We start from the raw sequence: 22,488 nt of genomic DNA on the forward strand, positions 1-22,488 counted from the left end.
TCAAAATCGTCATTATTGAACTTGACCTCCATTTTGTCATCAGTAACAACATATTAAAATTTGAGAAGCTTTGGTTGAACAGTTCATGTGTAAATGCACGGACACAACTGGAAATGCCATTTTTCAGTCTTTCAAGAACCATAACTCCTGAACGGCAAAAGTCAAAATCGTCATTATTGAACTTGACCTCCATTTTGTCATCAGTAACAACATATTAAAATTTGAAAAGCTTTGGTTGAACAGTTCATGGGTAAATGCACGGACACGACTGGAAAAGCCATTTTTCAGTCTTTCAAGAACCATAACTCCTGAACGGTAAAAGTCAAAATCGTCATAATTAAACTTGACCTCCATTTTGTCATCAGTAACAACATATTAAAATTTGGGAAGCTTTGATTGATAAGTTCATGCGTAAATGCACAGACACGACTGGAAAAGCCATTTTTCAATCTTTCAAGAACCATAACTCCTGAACGTTAAAGTCAAAATCATCATTATTGGACTTGACCTTCATTTTGTTGTCTGTAACAACATATTAAAATCTGAAAAGCTTTGGTTGAACGGTTCATGAGTAAATGCACGGACAATATTTAGTTGCTGCCCGGCCGCCCGCCCGACCGGTTGCCCGCTGTACATCCCCAAATCAATAACCGACATTTTTGTCACAAAAATCCGGTTAAAAATGAACGAACAACAAATATGTAACACATAAACAAACGTAAAACCACTGAATTACAGGCTCCTGATTTCATGTTTCTGAAACCACTTTCATAAACTTCAGTGATCTATTCATGCGCAATACACATGCATAAAAGGATCCCAGGATTTTCATCAAATTGAGATTGAAAAACAAATAAACATAACAGTAGACTTTTTTCTATTTAATGCACATATAACAGAAAAAAACAAGAATGTGTCCATATATAGTACACGGATGCCCCACTCGCACTATCATTTTACATGTTCACTGGACAGTGAAATTGGGGTCAATACTTTAATTTGGCATTAAAATTGGAAAGATCATATCATAGTTAATATGTGTACTAAGTTTCAAGTTGATTGGACTTCAACTTCATCAAAAACTACCTTGACCAAAAACTTTTCTTTATTCATTTATAGTTACAGAATTAATTTTTTTCCTAGTGTGCCAAATAAAAATAGATATGTGCTTTCAGTTACCCAACAATAAGTCAAATGAATGAATGGTTCATTAAAATGCAACCTGTATATATACAAAACTAACAAGTGAAACTGCGAGCTACTGCTCACTGATGATACCCCCGCCGCAAGTGGATAATATTAATAGTGTAAAAATATGCAAGTGTTCGGTAAACAGGAAGTTGTGGAGTGATGAATCTGAAAACGCATCACACGGTATAGCTGACTTATAAAAATCCTGAAACCAAATTTCAGAAATCCTTGTATTGTAGTTCCTGAGAAAAATGTGACAAAAATTTTTAACTTGGTTATCATGTGTAAAATCATACAAGTGTTCGGTACACAGGAAGTTGTCGAGTGATGAATCTGAAAACGCATCACACGGTATAGCTGACTTATATAAATCCTGAAACCAAATTTCAGAAATCCTTGTATTGTAGTTCCTGAGAAAAATGTGACGAAAATTTTCAACTTGGCTATCATGTGTAAAATCAGACAAGTGTTTGGTAAACAGGAAGTTGTCAAGTGATGAATCTGAAAACGCATCACACGGTATGGCTGACATATATAAATGTTGATACCAAATTACAGAAAGGGTGGATGTGTAGTTCCTGAGAAAAATGTGACGAAAGTTTCATGGGACGGACGGACTGACTGACGGACGGACTGACGGACTGACGGACTGATGGACGGACGGACGGACAGACAGAGGTAAAACAGTATACCCCCCCTTTTTTAAAGCGGGGGTATAATAAATATCTAGTACAAAAAATTAACTATTTTTTTATATTATATTAAGTAAAGATAAAGTACTTGTAGTAAAAGTAGCAAAAAAAATATCAATTTAAAAACTTGTTTCATGGCACTGAATGAATTAGTCCCTGTTATTTCTTATCTTTACATCAAAATGATACGTATTTTTAACAAAGTTATCTAACAAATAGTCTATTAATGAGTAGTTTTCTCTAGGTATATTTTTTCTGTCTACCGTCCGTCTGTTGTCATTATCGTGAAAATGCGGATTTTTGTCATATCTGGTCCGGTTCCGATCCGTAGTTTACACAAAAATGTGCAACGGCGGCCGTAGAAAAATTTACGAAAATGAGTCCGAGAATAAACATTGTTTGACAAGAGATTGTGAATGAATAAGACGCTTTTAATGCATTAAATGAATTAAACATAAACTTAAGCCAATTAGGATCACTTTTTAAAGAAGTATCAAACTTATTTTAGCTCAAAACCAAAATTCTCCCTATCGTATTACCGGAAGAGAAAGAAAGTATTTTTTGGAGACTCGAGTTGCACAAATAAACGACCTTTTAAAAATAAAAAAATCGTTTTAATCTTTGAAATTTCGTAATACAAAACATAGATTTCGAATTGTTTTTGTAATTGAATTTTTCCATGTCGAAATTGGTGATTGCAGACACGTGGCAAGTGTCAGCTTGGGATATTCGCATCCAAACAGTTATCACCCTGAGGGCAATTAACACCTGGCTATTCAATCTCTTAATTGCCTTTAGTGTCCGACTTAAAGGGATTACAATTAAAGGTGATTTAATTTTTATGATTATAATCAATAATAGATGAAAGTTCAAAATTGAGGACAAGTAAAATAGCATCTTCAAAATAATTATAGCGTCGCGGGAATTATTATAGCATCACGGTGAAAAAATATAGCGTCGTGGTACCGCCACGCTAAAACGGCCTGGGGAGAACACTGTCACCCTGCTAAGCCGAACCATTTTCTTTGTAAAAGTTATCTCCCTATTCACTGTTTTTCATCTGTGTGCATCTCCTTCGTAACAAAAAAAGATATCGACAAAATTCTTTTTACAAATAGTTCGTTACATCCTCAGTAATTTTTGGCTTATTTGGATCGAAGCGATTCGATGAAATTTTTATGGAGTTATCTCCCTTAACAAAATAAATTTGTCGGTATGTTCATTTAACTCATAAACAGTTAACCGTATAACCCTGGAATGTTTTTATTTGAGTCCCCTAGGTCCTAACTTAGAAAATGAGGTCAAGGTCAAAGGTCAAGGTCAAGTTCTCAATTGTGACTTTTGCTTGTTTTTGCATTTTCTCCGACACTTTGAAAGATACATACTTTTTTGCATTTTCTCCAACACTTTGAAAGATACATACTAAAGAACAAGTGCAAAATGTAAGCTTTATTGTAATGAAGATATGCTACATTTAGTCTTATACAATTTAATGGCATCTTATAGGAGTTGTTGCCCCTCAAATGTCTTGATATGAGGTTATTTGATTATGACTTCAACTAAGTTCATTATAAAGGCATTTGACCTTGTACAAAAGATTAGGTGACAAATGACCTTGAAAAATGACTACCGGAAGTGACCTTGAGAAAACCGGAAGTAGCCTTTTTTGCAATTTTTTCATCTCAAAGTACCCAGAATCAATATATTTTGTCATATAGATACATAAACTGATTACTGGAGACTTCCAACAAACCGGAAGTGGCCAATTATTTCCCCTTCTACATACAATAGTATATAGAAACTATATATTTTTGGAATCAGTGTGAAATAAGCTATCATATGAGACCGGAAGTGACATTTATTTCACCGGAAGTAGCATATTATCTCCCTTTTATCACTCAAAAACATAATTAAACCATTATTTATCTCATCAGTATGAAGAAACTATCTTCTTATCAAAATTTCTTTGGTGTGGAAAGACTTTCAATTGTTCTCTGAACAATTGGTTTTAATTGTATTTGTTCTGATTATTATTATTTTTTTTTTTTTCCGCCACATTCTAAAATTTTTGTTTCACAATATGTCGCTTAGATATTTTGTATATTGTATCGTATAGTTTATACGGCTTTAAATCTCACCCTGCTAAGACGAACAATTTTCTTTGTAAGAGTTATCTCCCTATTCACTGTTTATCATTTGTGTGCATCTCCTTCGTAACAAAAAAAGATATCTACAAAATTCTTTTTCTTAATTGTTCGTTACATCCTTAGGAATATTTGGCTAATTTGGATCAAAGCAATTTGATGAAATTTTATAGGAGTTATCTACCTTTACAAAATAAATTTGTCGGAATGTATTTTTAACTTATAAACCATTAACCGTACGGAATGTTTTTATATATATGAGTCCCCTAGGTACTAACTTAGAAATTGAGGTCAAGGTCAAAGGTCAAGGTCAAGTTCTCATTTGTGACTTTTGCTTGTTTTTGCATTTTCTCTGTCACTTTGAAAGATACATATAAAAGAACAAGCGCAAAATGTCTGCTTTATTGTAATGAAGATATGCTACATTTAGACTTATACAATTGAATGGCATCTTATAGGAGTTGGTGCCCCTGAAATGTCTTGATATGACGTTATTTCATTATAACTTCAACTAAGTTCATTATAAAGGCATTTGACCTTGTACAAAAGGTTAAATGACAAATGACCTTGAAAAATGACTACCGGAAGTGACCTTGGGAAAACCGGAAGTAGCTTTTTTTGCAATTTTTACATATAAAAGTACTCAGAATCCATATATTTCGTCATATAGATACATAAACTGATTACTGACGACTAAAAATGACTTCCAACAAACCGGAGTGGCTAATTATCTCCCATTCTACATACAATAGTATATAGAAACTATATATTTATGGAATCAGTGTGAAAAAAGCTCTCATATGAGACCGGAAGTGACATTCATTTCACCGGAAGTAGCATATTATCTCCCTTATATCTCTCAAAAATATAATTAAACCATTATTAATTGCATCAGTATGAAGAAACTATCTTCTTATCAAAATTTCTTTGTTGTGGAAAGACTTTCAATTGTTTTAATTTTCTTTGGTTTTTCTTCTGACATCAGACTCAGACTTCTCTTGAACTGAATTTTAATGTGTGTATTGTTATGCGTTTACTTTTCTATATTGGCTAGAGGTATAGGGGGTGGGTTGAGAAAATTAAAATAATACAAGACTAACAAAAGCCAGAGGCTCCTGACTTGGGACAGGCGCAAAAACGCCTGCATTTTTGCGCCTGTCCCAAGTCAGGAGCCTCTGGCCTTTGTTAGTCTTGTATTATTTTAATTTTAGTTTCTTGTGTACAATTTGGAAATTAGTATGGCGTTCATTATCACTGAACTAGTATATATTTGTTTAGGGGCACTCTGAACGACGCCTCCGGGTTCGGGAATTTCTCGCTACATTGAAGACCTGTTGGTGACCTTCTGCTGTTGTTTTTACTTGTTGTGGTCTCTTTGACACATATCCCATTTCCATTCTCAATTTTATTTAAAAATGTATAACTGTATAAAATTAAGATTCATACACAATTCCGGGAAATTTCATGAATGATTTGGTGAATTTACGTCATGGCAATTTAGGCAAAACACAATGTCATACGATAGAAAACTTTCAAAGGGAAGATTATTTCGTTACTTGTACACTTCAAATTCAGTTTATATCTAGTTAAAATGAAGTTTTTGAGGTAAGTGCTATTTCTTTTTAAATCCTGTTGCATTTATCGGACATTTATGGTTTTTAGAAAGTAAAGATGGTGGCATACTCCTTAGTTACAATATTCCATTGTGCTTTTGGTGGTAAATATAGTAGTCATCAATTAAATGATGTTAATTAATAATCGCTTATGATTGCCTGAAGAATTATAAGGATTAAACACATTTTTTCTAGAGGTTATTGATGTGTAAACTGGGTCTCTTACTCACAAACCGGGTTTACGCTGGCAGTTGCCATTTTCGTATTTTGAAAAAATAATAATTGTGGTGAATAAATTCCATCATTTGCAAAAGAATTTAATCTTGTTTATTTGGTTTGTTTTGAGTTTCTCAGACTTTACCTGATCAGACAATACTCTGAATTGACCTTAAGCTTGTTAAAATTTTGACAAAAAATCAATAATCAGGTAATTGCATTTAAGATGGTACCTAACACAACAGGGAGATAACTCTGTAAAGTCATCTAAATGTTTTAATTACGTTGTGTTGTAAAAGGAATATTTAGCTTCTCAATGATCAAAATTGGTGTTTGTCAAACTGCTATATAACCAGTGTAATTCTTCTGACAAAACAGTTGGTTCAAAATTTTTGAAATTTTTATATTTTTGTTAAAGGGTCAAAGTACATACTTGACAAAATTTTATGAAAATTAAACGAGCCAAATTAATTTTAGTGAAAGTGTTCGGTACCACCTTTTAAAATAGCTATAAGCAACAAAGAACTAATCGATGAAGGTGTTAATTGTATTGTTTGACAAAATGATATGATTAAATGACATATATGTCACATGTCACATAAAGGATTTTACCACTTTGCGTCGCACGTGTTTAAAGCCAACTTTTGGCTCTGATATAGATAATTGATTTGAAATGGTCTTTTTTCATTAAAGTCGTTTTGGCGATGCATGTGTTTCAAGGATAGTTTTTACGCCTCAACTTTTTCATATTTTTACGTCAACTTTTTCATATCATTGGTTTGGAATAGAAAACTGTCCGGATGAAGGAATATATTCAACAGGTTGAGATCAACAACTCAAATGCATGTTAGACCTTCAATGTATTTTTTTTTTTACTACAAATGTAATGAGGGATCCATTTAAAGTGATACAAAATTTGTTTTGTTTTAAAAAAAAATAAGAAACCTTTCCTAAAGAGCTTTACATCTATCTGCAATTATAAGGTCAGACATGTCCAGGAATTTATTTTCTTCCTGAACTTGTATCTCTTCTTTAAAAGTGAAAGTAAGTGGACCCCTCTTTAAGGTAAGTTGTTCCAAATATAATGGATCCCCCCTTCCCTATAAGCTAAAAAAGCAAAGAGCTTATTTTAAACCAGATGCTCTGCATGGCGCAGCTTTATATGACCGCAGAGGTTGAACCCTGAACGGTTGGGGCAAGTATGGACACAACATTCAAGCTGGATTCAGCTCTAAATTTGGATTGTGATTAAATAGTTGACACAGCATAGGTTTCTGACACAGAATGAATGTGGTCTAATAAACTTAAAATTTGTTTTTTGCCTTTGAGCAATTCACTATGCTGTTGAATATAAATCCTCTCAAAAATATGTTTGAAGAAATTTTCTTTTTATTCATGAAATCTGAAATGAGAAAAATTGACCCCCCCCTTCCCCCCCAATTTTTTTTTTCACATCTCCCTTTCCCTTATTCCAAAACTGATCTCAATCCAAATTTCTAATGGAGTTTGCAACAATAACTACTCATTTAAATACATCATAAAATATTAAAATGTAAAAAAAGTGCTTGTTATCACTGAATGGTAAAGATTGTTTTAATTTATCAGTTGGTAGTAAAAGTGAATATACATTGTATATTGTATAAAACAATGATTTAAGTTGATTCAACTACTATTCTGGACAAAGAAAGATAACTTCAATTGAAAATTTCTTGCTATTGTGCAATATTGTGCAATTAGATATTTCTTGCTATTGCTCAATACTGTGCAATTGAAAATACTTGCTATTGCACAATACTGTGCAATTGAAGATTTCTTGCTATTGCTGAATACTGTACGTGCAATTGAAAATTTCTTGCTATTGCACAATACTTAATATAATAATTTTGGATCCTGATTTGGACCAGCTAGAAAACTGGGCCCATAATAAATCAAAGCACCAAAGGGTGCTATAGGCAGTTAATCAAAAAACCCAAAGGCAAACTCGGTAAAGGTCAGATGAATAGTGTCAATTATTTATCTCAGGCATTGTTCTCAGCTATTTCTAAAGTATCAAATAATGCTTGTACAGTAATGTTTATGTTATGCAATCGTACTACTTTCAAAAGTTATTTCCAATTTATATTTATAAAGATTCAATGTTTGAGATTATACACATACAGCTGTCCTATGTTAGGGGAGAGTTTTGTGCCAGTTAAGATGTTTAAGCCACCACATTCTGTATGCACCTGTCCATAGTGAGGACCCACTAATGCAGGGCTTTCCCATGAAATTGAAGTAGAAGGCTCAATTAAAATTATAGGCGGCTGTAACATGCGTTCAGCGAAGCCAGACGCGGCCCACCAAGCTATAAGCTTGGTGCCTTACGGCAGGGGGTCTGGGGCCCCTCAAGGCCACCAGAAGCTATGGCATAAATAGAGCATGAAATCCTGCATTCTCGCAATCTCCTGGCACCTAATTTCATCTTTCAACTGACCATTTTTTATGTATGAAATTTAAGAAAGAAATAAAAATCTCAAAGAAATTTCATTTTTTTTATGTTATAGTTTTTTATTTTTATTACCTTATGCTTAAAATTCATTTACTTTTAAAGGAGTTTTATTTATATAATAATCCGGTTTGTTATAAATCTTGATCGATTTATTTTGCATAACTACGTGAATTTGTAAACAAATGACCCCCCTCTTCTCTCTAGAGACTGTTACGCGTATTTAAATCATACAATTATTTCTCAAGCATTGACAGAAAATTGATATATCCTCTGATTTTTTATTTTTTTTTGTAAACTGTTCAATAAGTCTGATACATAAATCATTTGGAAATGTTATTTATTTGAGGTCGAGTCGACAATATTCTACTTTCGTTTTTGACCTTGATTCTCTGAACACCACGTGGACTTTGAAAAATGAACTTCAAAAGATACTGTTTTCCAGATTCTGAACAATCTACTACACTTTCTTTAATTTGACTGATATTATTCCATAACATAAGATTGTCATCCTATCTGATTGTCTTCACGTTTTAAAAGCCAAAAAAAAAGCCAACGAGTTAATGGCCATTGGAACGTCTCTATTGTTATCGTTTAATGACTACCGGAACGTCTCTCTTGTTATCTTTGAAAAGAAACGATGCATTCTGACTTTAAATAGACAACCAATCAGTGACCTGAATTCATGTGAACTATATTTAGCCCACGGAAAACACTGACTTTTCACCCTTGTTTATCGTGACCGCGACTTTGCGACAATACCTCTCTCGGCTGCCTGTAAACATTTGAAAAAAGATATTTTTTATCTTTTTGAATTATATTTTTGTCAGTGAAGTAGCCGGCACTTGAAGCCACTGAAAGCCCTAACCATCAGAATCCTCTCAATTTAAAAGGTACGTAAATTTCGTCTTCTATGTAATTTGAAATTGCCGCCAACTTATTACTAGACTACAGTACTGACGTATGTAATACGTATCGATGACAAACAATATTCCTACGACTTTTGCCATTTGGGAAATGTAAACGACTCATCTTTATAGATTTTCGGCGACCAAATATTTCATACAATTGTTCTTTGGCATCTTAGCCAACAGCACAGGGGATAATAAACTATAGAAGGATTTCTATCGAGCACTACTTCCTATGTGCATCTTCAAAACTTTTGGGAAAATCGACGACCATTTAACGTTTTTATGATAATATTTTTTATATTCCAGAATAAAAAGTATGACAAAAGTGTCCAATTAGTTATAAATAACATGATAGCCAGCCAGATAATAAAAGTGGCACATATTTCAGCATTTATTGGGTAGAACATAAATCTAGGGTGCTCGCATAAAGCAGCTTAACTGCTTAAAAATCTAAGTACATGTTTAGATTCAGCATATCAAAGAAGCCCAAGAATTCAATTTTTGTTAAAATCAAACAAAGTTTAATTTTGGACCCTGATTTGGACCAACTTGAAAACAGGGCCAATAATCAAAAATCTAAGTACATTTTTAGATTCAGCATATCAAGGTGTAATACCACCATTGATTTTCCCCTATTAGTCTTTGTTAAATTTGCACTTTTCAAAAAAATGTGCAGAATTGATCTTTGTTTCAAATAAAGAAATACTTGGCATGAGTAAAGTTTTATCCTGTCCAGTACTATAGAAAAAAATTCACATAACATTTAATTACATATAAGAAAATAACCATCATTGGAAGTTAATCAATCAAATGTCTCCCCTTATTTTATCTGTGTACAAGGTTTAGTCACCATGTAACCTCAAGATTACAAAATTTTCTATAGAAATCCAAAATAAAAAATAATGGTGTTTTGAAATACCCAAGACATATGTTTATGACACAGAAATGTTTTTACTGTAATAAAATGTAGGATTAATTACCTACAACTGTCAAATTCAAGGGAATATTTTTTTAGACCTACTTTCGTATACAACCGGATGTGACGTACCATGATTTGGTGGTATTACACCTAGAACCCCAAGGATTCAATTTTTGTTAAAATCAAACCAAGTTTAATTTTTGACCCTTTGGACCTTAATGTAGACCAATTTGAACACGGGACCAAAAATTAAGAATCTACATACACAGTAACATTTTTTGTAGATTCAGCATATCAAAGAACCCCAATTATTCAATTTTTGATGAAATCAAACAAAGTTTAATTTTGGACCCTTTGGACCCCTTATTCCTGAACTGTTGGGACCAAAACTCAATCCCAACCTTCCTTTCATGGTCATAAACCTTGTGTTTAAATTTCATAAATTTCTATTAACTTATAGTAAAGTTATGGTACGAAAACCAAGAAAAATGCTTATTTGGGCCCCTTTTTGGCCCCAAATTCCTAAACTGTTGGGATCTCAACTCCCAAAATCAATCCCAACCTTCCTTTTGTGTTGATAAACCGTGTGTTTAAATTTCAATGATTTCTATTTACTTATACTAAAGTTATTGTGCAAAAACCAAGAATAATGCTTATTTGGGCCCCTTTTTTTTACCCTAATTCCTTACAGTTGGAACCAAAACACCCAAAATCAATCCCAACCTTCCTTTTGTGGTCATAAACTTTGTGTCAAAATATCATTGATTTCTATTCACTTAAACTAAAGTTATAGTGCGAAAACCTAGAAAATGCTTATTTGGGCCCTTTTTGGCCCCTAATTCCTAAACTGATGGGACCAAAACTTTCAAAATCAATCCCACCTTCCTTTTATGGTCATAAACCTTGTGTTTGAATTTCAAAGATTTCTATTTACTTAAACTAAAGTTTTAGTGCGAAAACCAAAAGTATTCGGATGACGACACTGACGCTGACCCCAACGTGATACCAATAAACGACCAAAAAATTTTCAATTTTTGCCTTCATATAAAAAGTAGTGTTTAGTGTTTCTTCATTACAATTTACAATGTAAACTAAAAGATGAGTTTCAGAATAATCATAGACAATAGGGCAAACTCATTTTGGTTGGGGGAGGGGGGGAAGATAGAAAGAAGGGAAATTTCAAACAAACAGTATAATTATGATACTTGGCGAATAAAATAATAAAGTGGCGAAAAATATATTGTTCTGGCGAAAGAGGTGGCAAAATTAATGATTGACCCAGGGGAAACCCTGCTCACAAACTTGACATATATATACAAATCTGAATATTTAGTTTGTGAGTTAATCGCCCCGGTTTACACAGCCATTACAGCAATAACCTCTAGAAAAATGTGTTTAATCCTATAATGTTCATGATGTTTGCAAGTATTGAAGGTATATAAAACTCTATGTTTTAAATTTCTCAAATAAACCAATATTAAGGTATTATCTTAGGCTACATGAACATGCTAATTGTCATCATATTCATGATATTGGATGGCTGTGAGACTTACTGTATCTATCCCAGGGATGGGCACGATTACTGACAAATGTAATCGATTAATAATCGATTACATGAAGGATTTTTGTGCAATCGATTAATAATCGATTACTCAAATTTTAGTATGTAATCGATTACAATCGATTACTTTATCAAAAGTAATTACATTACTTTTCGATTACTGTCAATTACATACTTCAACATTTCAACAAAAAATAACATGAGTAAAACACAATTATATTGCTCAACATTTGTATATATAGTTGAAATTAAGATCTTTACCTAATGCAACATTCAAAGCATTGTTTCTAAATTATAAGTTAATAGCTGCTTTTTAGATCAAGTCTCTTGATGAAAATTAGAAATATTTAAAAAATCTCGTAATTTTGACTTTCAACATATATGAAAGATGTCATCGCATTGCAATAATCACTTATTGTTTTTCAAAAAATTAGCTTTCTTACTGACACCTTAGCTTTTTTGTTTTTACTCTTTAAAAAAAAATATTTTAGCATAGTTAATTACAATGTTTAAGGAAATATAAAAAAGTAGAATAATTAATTAGTTCAGCTAATTTTTAAGATCAAAATTTATTTTTATAATGTCATGCATGTTTTAAAACTTTTGTTTGATAACCACCCTAATTACAGATTATTTAACTGACACTGGGGTACAATTTTTAACCTGGGGCTAAATATTGTAAATTTCCTTCTTTATTAGACATAAGATAATTGAAATAAAAACAAAGTATGTTTGTTATTGATTAGAAGACTTTGATCATCTCATTAGTAAAGGCAAGAATGTTGTTAACTTCTCCAATCAAATTATATACAAAATATATTTATAGTGTCAAAGGGATACATGTATGTACATATGATGAAATCATAATCTTTCAGTCAGTTTAATTGAAGTCTGGAGCTGGCATGTCAGTTAACTGCTAGTAGTCTGTTGTTATTTATGTATTATTGTCATTTTGTTTATTTTCTTTGGTTACATCTTCTGACATCAGACTCGGACTTCTCTTGAACTGAATTTTAATGTGCGTATTGTTATGCGTTTACTTTTCTACATTGGTTAGAGGTATAGGGGGAGGGTTGAGATCTCACAAACATGTTTAACCCCGCCGCATTTTTGCGCCTGTCCCAAGTCAGGAGCCTCTGGCCTTTGTTAGTCTTGTATTATTTTAATTTTAGTTTCTTGTGTACAATTTGGAAATTAGTATGGCGTTCATTATCACTGAACTAGTATATATTTGTTTAGGGGCTAGCTGAAGGACGCCTCCGGGTTCGGGAATTTCTCGCTACATTGAAGACCTGTTGGTGACCTTCTGCTGTTGTTTTTTATTTGGTCGGGTTGTTGTCTCTTTGACACATTCCCCATTTCCATTCTCAATTTTATCTATTTCTAAAAAGAATTGCTATGCATTGCCATTGGTTCATTGTTAAAAGGATTTTGTGTTCTTTTTTAATTTAATTTATATACATGTATATATATCATAACATTTAAGAAATCAACTGTTTATGTATTCTAAGCTTTAATTTCAACTCTGATTGAAAATGATGTTTTCAGGAAATTTAATACAAATAAGCTTACTACTTTTAAAAAATGTAGTACAGAACTTAACGAAAGACAGACAGACACATTTCTTATTTATGATCTATTTTATTTTTTCAAATCTATTTTCTTATTTAAATATTAAAGCTCTTGAATTATCGACAAGCACATACATCCATTTGTTTCAAAAGCTAGATATAAAGATTTAGGTAGGGGAGGTATCTGGGTACTCATAATGCAGCTAGAGACAATAGATAGAAATAAGGCAGTTGCTTAAATTTCAAGTATTGTTAATGCATAATATTTTATCTGTACTACAAAGTGATAACATACATATTTTCCTCTGAAATAGGTTATTTTTCATCAAACTATTTTACTAAAGTAATCGAAATGTAATCGAAAAGTAATCGATGATTACATCCAAATTTTTGCTGTAATCGATTAAATTACGATTACATGTAATCGAAAATGTCTTCGATTACAGATTACTGTCGATTACTTGAAAAAATGTAATCAATTACAATCGATTACGATTACCCCATCCCTGGTATCTATCCTAAATTTCTAATCAACAATAATTTTATAAAAATTTAAATTATATAAAATTATATTAAAATTGGATTGTGATTAAATATTTGACACATCAAAAGTTCCTGACTTAAAGAATTTGATCAAAGAACTTAATATATGACATGTATGACATTACATTACCTTCTGTATTACCCAATATTCTAAATCTAAATACACATGGTTAGATTCAGAATATCAGAAACCCCAAGAATTAAATTTTTGATAAAATCAAACAAAGCTTAATTTGAACATAAATTTGGACCAATTTGATACAAAGGCTCAAAATCAAAATCTAAATATAGCCAATATGATTAATTTTTATTGAAATCGAACGAAATTTAATTGGTCTATGAAATTTAAGAAAATTTGAAAACTGGACACAAACACTAAAATATGGATACAAATTTCATTTTTTCTTCTTATTAAAATCAAACAAAGTTTAATTTTGGACCCTTTGGATCTAAATGTGAACTTATCTAAAGGCAATTATTATTAATTTCTTTGTCGTCATTGCTTGTGGAGAGTTGTCTCATTGGCAATCATACCACATCTTCTTTTTTTTTATAATATTGGACTTTTTGGACTTTAATATGGATTAATTTAAATTGGTTCAAAAATAAAAAATCTTAATGCAGTTAGTATAAGCATATCGTAGTACCAGAATAATTAGTTTGTGGTGTAATCACACAGATTAATTTGGGATCCTTTGGACCTCAACATGCTCAATGTGGACCAATTTAAAAGTAAGGCCAAATTTTCAAAATTCAAATACATTACAGGAATCCAAATGGTCACCTCATGTACATTAGTTTTCAAAGAGGATCATCTATGGACCATTTCACAAGTGTTGTCCTGATTGGCTCAGAAATTCAGAGGATAAAGTTTTAAAGATTTTTTTTATCATGAATTACTTGTACTTCAATATATATGTACTTCTTATTGGCTATTCAGTTTGAGAGGAGAAGATTGAAAGATGTAATTTGAAGAACAGCAGATGTAAAAATGCCAGCTGCTACTCATCCAACAAGAGCTCACAAAGCAGTTGAAGTTATTATCCATCATTGTCCATAATTACCTTATCACTGGTTTGAGATGCATAAACATATTTTCTTTTCCTAGTATTGTAATGACTCTCTGGATCAAATTGATTTTCCTGCAAAAATTATGAAATTTTAACAAGAAGGCATGCAATGTCATATTACAAATACCAATTATCCCCCTTGTAGTTCCAATTTTCTGCTTACAGGCAGTACATGTACATTGTGTAGGTGTTTGATAGATCTGAAAAGTGCTCAAATATTACAAGTTATCACTGTGAAGCTCATACATAAAATAGTCAGTATAAGAAGTAGTTTCAGAGAAACATGTGACTGAAATTGAGTCACTGAATTTTTTAGGACCAACTGGCCAAGGACAAATGGAGTGACACAATATAGCTTCTACTTTTAGAGTTAACACAGTTCTATTTACAGATCATTACATAAAAAAAAAATTTAAAAATCATTTGAAGTCCTTTTCATGCTTTTCGGGCAGATCATTACATATTATTTTTTTTTCAATTTCATTTTAAGTCCTTTTCGGCCAAGTTTTCATTTATGCCAATCAAGGTTACTTTTTTTTTTTAATTTTTGATCATTTCCAGATCATTGACAAATTAAAACATGAATATTTAATCAAAGCATGCAAAGTATTAACAAGAATGTGTCCATAGTACACGGATGCCCCACTCGCATTATCATTTTCTATGTTCAGTAGACCATGAAATTGGGGTCAAAACTCTAATTTGGCAATTAAATTAGAAAGATCATATCATAGGGAACATGTGTACTAAGTTTGAAGTTGATTGGACTTCAACTTCATCAAAAACTACCTTGACCAAAAACTTTAACCTGAACGAACAGACAGACAGACGGAAGGACGGACGGTCGGAAGGACAGACGCACAGACCAGAAAACATTATGCCCCTCTACTATCGTAGGTAGTAGACCATAAAAATGTAAGAACTTTACATTTTTGATATATTAGATTTTTTTCATGACTTACATGTACTGGACTAGACAATCATAATGAACTACATGTACATGTATAAAGTATACATTACATGTACATGTTTATAGCTACATGAACTAAGAACATTTTTTTTAAAAGTTTTGTTTGTACATGTACATACATCTATTAATGGCTCCGGTGGTACTTGTACAATGTAGCTGAGCTGGTAAATTCTCTTCCTCAGTCATACATGTAGCATTCTTTTGACTGCATCTCTTGTATATGTTGTAGCAGACTATACATAATCCTGTGCAAATTGAAGAAAAAAATCATATGTCATAAGCTGTCCATGTTATGCAAACATTTGAAAATCATAATAAACAATGATAAACTGCAGCTAATATTTTCCACCTGAAGTAGAAATTAAAAAAAAATATATCTATCATGTTCAGTTCATCAAAAAATGTTTTACCCATGTGCATATATACTACATACATGAACATGTATGTCTATGTGTATACATGTATATTGTCATGATTGTGTTCAATACTATAAAATTGTGATAGGAGTAAATCGGTAAAAAGATTGTGAACAGCTGGATTCATATTTATGATTAAAACAACATTAATAATAGTTTTTTTTTCACTATTATATTATGAAGAAATAGCTACATTTGTAGTACAATTATTTATGGATCTCAGAAAGGCTGATCCTGAAGTCCCTTTCTTACAAGTGCAGTGTTATCCCCAGAAGATAGCATCCCATTTGGCGTAAAAAAAAATTAACTGTGTCATTTGTCGCGTCTCAGCGATGCTCTATTTCCATTGATTTCCTTTATGTTATACATGTATATGTTTATATTGTTCAATTCATTACTGAGAATACAATTAGACTAATCACTAATACCATGAATACAGTTGTTTCAGTTTGTTTTATTTATTCATTTATAGTTACAGAATTATTTTTTGCCTCTTGTGCCAAATAAAAATATATATATGTGGTTTCAGTTACTATAAGTCATGAACATGATGAAAGTAAAATGAATGAATGATTTATCATAGTGCAACTTGTATATATATACAATGATAAACATATAAATATCTAGTACAAAAAAGAAACCTTTTTTTTTATATCAAAAGAGTAAAGAAAGTGTTATAAATAGCAAAAAAATCTCAATTTAAAAACTTTTTTCTTCATCATGTCTATGAAATTCATTGTTTCAAGGTACCCAATTGGGCCAATGATTTAGTTCCAGTTGTTTCTAATCTTTACATCAAAATGATATATATATTTTTGACAAAGTTTTCAGAAAAATAGTCTTTTTATGCGTAGTTCTCTATCGTGAAAATGCGGATTTTTGTCATATCTGGTCTGGTTCCGAACCGTAGTGTGCAATGGCAGCCAAATTTTTTTTTAACAAAAATGAGTCCAACAATAAACAAGAGATTGGGAATGAATGACGCTTTTAATGGATTAAATGGATTAAACGTAAACTAAATCCAATTATGATCACTTTATGAAGAAGCATAAAATGTATTAAGCTCAAAATCAAATTGTTCGCTCTCAATAGAAAAGTAGTACCGGAAGAGACAGAAAGTATATTTTGGAAAGTTGTAAAAATAAACCAACAAACCTTTTTTTAAGAGAAAAATGGTTTCAATCTAAGATTTTCGTAATACAAAACGTAGATTTCAATAAATGCGACGAAAATATTCATGGGACTGACGGAAGGACAGACAGAGGTAAAACAGTATACCCCCCCTTTTTTAAAGCGGGGGTATAATAAGGAATGGGTTGTCCAGAAATTTTTCAGTATTTACGCAAGAAGAGTTAATTAAGGAAGAGGTTGTCTAGAGATATTCACTTAATTTTATTCACATTTTTTGGGGGTTGATGTAAATATTTTTTTCTCTCATATAAACTAAATGTGTATTTTTAATTATGTATAAGAGGTAATGGATATTTTTTATACATTTTTTAACCAGTTGAACATTTTGCAGGATTGTTGGTTTAAAGGGAAACTTCGCAAAAAAATCAAAAATTGATATTATGTCCATTCTGTATAAAAATGCTCAAATTTATAGATATTAAAGTTTTATTCCTCTAGATAAGAGATCACCATTGATTTTAAATTTTGAGTATCAATTGTCTGCATTCCGCTATTTTGTCATCTTCTCCGATAAAAAAATCATGATATGTCTATAAACCACAAAGATTTGAAGAAAGTAGAAATCTATTTACATATTTTTTCCAAGGGTTTATTTGGAAAAATGTAATATATACTTGTTGTCAATAGTAAAGGACAGATTGGAACATACCAGATATTGATTTAAAAAATGTACGCACTTGTTGTCGATTCGTTTATACGCCTGGATAGAAAGTTACGGAACTATAGCGTAATTTAAAATATATACATGTATACATTGAACATAAGAAAGGAACATACATTTTGTGTAAATTTGGGTAAAAGTTTTGTAAATAGACTAGTCAACGTATGTAATCAACGAATTCGATAGACTTTTGTATACCAAAAGAAGAAGAAGAAGAAGAGAACCAATTTGATTTAAATACAGGTCGATATATAACTTGCTTTGGTTCATCAAAGTTATGAACATAGTAAAATCACAGATTTATATATCAAATAGATTGTTCTCGAATAAAGGAAGAAATTCGTCATCATCACAATTGTTCCGACATTCATGTAATATATATATGCAACTGGAGGTACACTGATAATCCCCAAGGGATGTGAATATTTTCTAGGAAAACTATTAAGTATTACGTACAGTTTCAAATCAATTTCTGGATTTATTTTCTTTCTTGATATTCAATGACAGCAACTTAAAAGAATAAACTGCTTGTCCGCTTTAGGGGTATTCTTGCCAGTTGAACAGACTTATAATTACATTCAAAAATAGGGAAAGATGACATTAAATTCGTTGTCTGTTGTTTTTAAGTAAAAGTTAATTGAATCATCAAAGTTAATATCCTTTGGTCTTGAATGTATGTTAACTAATTAATGTGTTTTTATAGGCTAGCTCAAATCCTCATCCAAATAATATAATCTATATGTAATCAGTGTTCCCGCCTGCCCTAAATAGAAGGGCGCCCCGCCCTTGGTGCCCTTACCCCCGCCCTTCTGCCCTCCAAAGCCAAAGAATGCCCCCCTCTGCCTTTTCAAAAGATACATTTTCAAATTTCGTGCCTTCTGGCGTTTCCGGTAAAATTGTTACCTGAGTGATTGTGTAACACTAATTAACTGACAATTAAGGATTAAGTTAAATACCTAATGCCTTTGGCAGTTTTATCACCTCTGCTAATGATTGTTCACTGCTAATTAGTGGATTTAAGATAATTGAACAAATACTAGATATTTAATACAGAATGAAAATGCTGTGTTAGCCATTTGTAATGTTTACGTATCATAGCATATGTACACATAAAAAAAAATATTTTTAAAGAAAATTTAAAACAATTTAAAAGGCAGACTAAGTTTTGAGTAAATTGGTAGATTGGTAAAACGTTTTGTTTTTATAACCACGAGTATGAAATTAAAAGAAGAACCAAAGAAATTTGTATTTGAACATAACAAGATTGCACCACTTCCTGTTTTATTTCTTGTATTATAATCCTCCTTACATAGGAGCACTTAACAAATGCTTTTATTTTTTAATCATAATGGAGTTTATACCTTCTGTAATATATGCAATGTATTATTGCATCATTATAATATAATCATCTCTTGTATCACCTGTTATATTTATAAAACTCCCTACTTAGGAGCACTTTGGTGTGCACTTCTTAATACTTTTTTGTAACAATTTACAAGTTAGGTAACTTTCAATAACACAAATACTATATGTCTAAACAAGTAGTTTTAATGTAAATAATTTAATAACATAACAAATTCAATTTTGTTTAGCTCCATCTTTCAGAACTACTTGTTTATTTTTATAGACTTGTATAATTAAGTTATATAAATTATAAAATAAAAAAAAAGATTTTTCTAAGGATTTTTTTCCTGATCAAAATGGACAGTTTGCATAAATTTACATCAATTAAAATGATATGCTTTGTGTCATGGTATGATAATTTGATAATAAAAAAATCTTACTGGAACCAACACTTGGAACACATTAATTTCTGAATAAGGTTAAAATACAAGTAATGTTCTGCAGCTGAGCCTAGCAATATATAATACATATATTCAAGGTTATTAATACACTGCCAAACAGTGCCCTTACAATTTGGGTTATTGCGCTAAAGTGCCCTTTCAGACAAGTAGCACCCTTCTGCCCTGAGATTCAAGCTGGAACACTGGTAATAATGCCTTCCTTCCACACAGAGATTTAATGCCAAGCAGTAGACATATAGGTACTAATTAAGTAATTAAATGAACAATAGATAACAATAATTAATCATAAATATGAAAAGATGTGAAAACAAAAGTATTCGTGCATATTATATTCCGCTTCGGTAGAGTTATCTTCAGATAGTTTCAGATATTAATTAATACATGGCTTTCAAAAGTCTAACTCGTACATTTTTTTGCCTAATTAAGACAATCAAAATGCTTTGGTTAAGCTATTTCTAATTTCTAAGTTCCCCTTTTTTATGAGACATAAATCAAGGACAAGCGGTGTTACCGTGTATATCATTTCATTCTGACACATGAATTAGGTTTCCACGGCGATCTATTTTTATTCGTCACCAACTTGAGTATGTACTTTAAATGTGTGTATTAAATGCTCCCTTGTTTTATAATCCACTGATCCAAAAAGACAGTCACACCTGGCAAGGTGTGCCCTAGAGGCGTGGTTAAATACTGAAGTGCAAATAACAATTTACCTTTCAACAAGCCATCTACAAGTATTGCCACAGAACCGTGAATACACACACAGTCATAGCAGAGGTAGTAAAAGGTCAATCAATAAGAGTACACCAACATATTGTCTTAACAGATTATTGTACGTTAATTTATTCACTTAATTAGTCCGAAAATGCATTAATTAAAAATAAATTTATAACTTTTTGTGTTGTCTACAAAAATAATTCAAATATATACGTTTTACATAGAAAATTTATCTCATGAATGTGTACAATTGCACGTCTGTGTGTTTTATCTTCTTATTATCAGATGGTTATTAGATAAAGCATAAGTCATTGGTGAGTTTACAATTACGTTAAAATATGATTAAAAGCCAAGACTTTTAATGATTGTATTTTAAATCCCAGCATGCAAAAACCAGGCGAAAACGTCACGACCTACAGGAAGTAGTTAATATTTTTTCATTAATTATTGCAGGGCTTCGTTGTTTCTTATTAAGTTTTTGAAGTAACTATGTTATTAATTACCTGAAAAGAAAAATTATCAAAACGTCAGTCATAGAATGTTGGGAAAACTTTAGATAATAAACTTTTGCATTCTAGCTGCTTGATGCGTTTTAATGCATGCTAAAATCTAGTCCAAATAATTATGACGTCTGGCAAGGCTATTTTATTTTTTTTCTGGGACGACTTCCTAAAATTAGGTGTCAAAGTTCCCCCCAAAATTTGCTCTCAAACTCCAGATGTAAAAAATGGCTTCGGCGTTATGACGTCGTAGGAAGGCGTCCCAGTAAAAAATTAAAATAGCCTTGCCAGACGTCATAATTATTTGGACTAGCTAAAATCCAACCCCCATAATAGATCATGAATTTATACATTTTTAGAATTATTTATATTTATTTTATCAAATATTATAGGATGCCGAATTGACTTTAAATAGGTGCTGATTTGACTAGTTCCGATTTAACAAGGTGCCGATTTGACCAGGTGCCGATTTGACTTGAAGTTGTACCCATTATAAATTGCCTTCCGACAGAATTTCGGCTGTAAAATCTCGTCTCTGTCCACATTTCAGTCCTAACCTTTTGAAATGTGATGTAACATCCCCCTGGCAATCAAACAACTTTACTAAATGTGTGCCATGAAGATGTAAACATAAGACATAAATCTTATTGATAAATTGATAATGTTACAGCATCCATGTTGTATACAGCGCCATCTATAAATAGTTCTAAAGGGAGATAAGGTAAACTTCTTCTTCTTCCAAATTTTCACATCCTTTGTAGGACAACCACACCGTTACGGCGTGTAGAACAAAACCCACCACCATGAATGTAGGAATATAATATGTACACTATATATTGAATAATGATATCCTCCACTAATATATACAGGATCACTTTCTAGTTGCACAGAACGGGCAGATTTAATACTGCTGTTCCTCAATCCCAATCTTAACCAGCGCATACCAAATTTAAAGCACAGAGAACTTGAGAAAATACGTCGAGGAAAACGCACCAGAGAGGAAAACTGCACATTGGGACAATTCGTGCCAACAGGCCATAAGATTGAGGATTGAGGACGTATAGAAGAGGGACGAAAGATACCAAAGGGACATGCAGTCAAACTCATAAATCTAAAACAAACTGACAACGCCATGGCTAAAAATGAAAAATACTAACAGACAAACAAAAGTATCCATGACACAACATAGAAAACTAAAGAAAAAACAACACGAACCCCACCAAAAACTAGGGGTGATCTCAGGTGCTCCGGAAGGGTAAGCAGATCCTGCTCCACATTTGGCACCCGTCGTGTTGCGTATGAGATAACAAAT

At 31.9% G+C, this 22,488-nt stretch overlaps 2 long non-coding RNA genes across 3 annotated transcripts in view; one reads left to right on the forward strand and one right to left on the reverse strand.

The window, feature by feature from the left end:
• The window catches only part of LOC143054208 (uncharacterized), a 238,035-nt gene that overhangs the window by 176,724 nt on the left and 38,823 nt on the right, over positions 1-22,488 (forward strand). The window lies entirely within an intron of this gene.
• Positions 14,343-21,865, reverse strand: LOC143054387 (uncharacterized). 2 transcript variants are annotated; one of them, XR_012971653.1, is made up of 3 exons: positions 21,734-21,865; positions 16,006-16,131; positions 14,343-14,988 (listed from the first exon to the last, which is right to left on the reverse strand). It is a non-coding gene; the product is annotated as an uncharacterized LOC143054387 (long non-coding RNA). The 2 variants fall into 2 exon arrangements; XR_012971654.1 differs by having other exon boundaries at positions 21,664-21,828.

This window comes from Mytilus galloprovincialis, chromosome 12 (assembly GCF_965363235.1).
Source record: "Mytilus galloprovincialis chromosome 12, xbMytGall1.hap1.1, whole genome shotgun sequence".
Taxonomy (NCBI): Eukaryota; Metazoa; Mollusca; class Bivalvia; order Mytilida; family Mytilidae; genus Mytilus; species Mytilus galloprovincialis.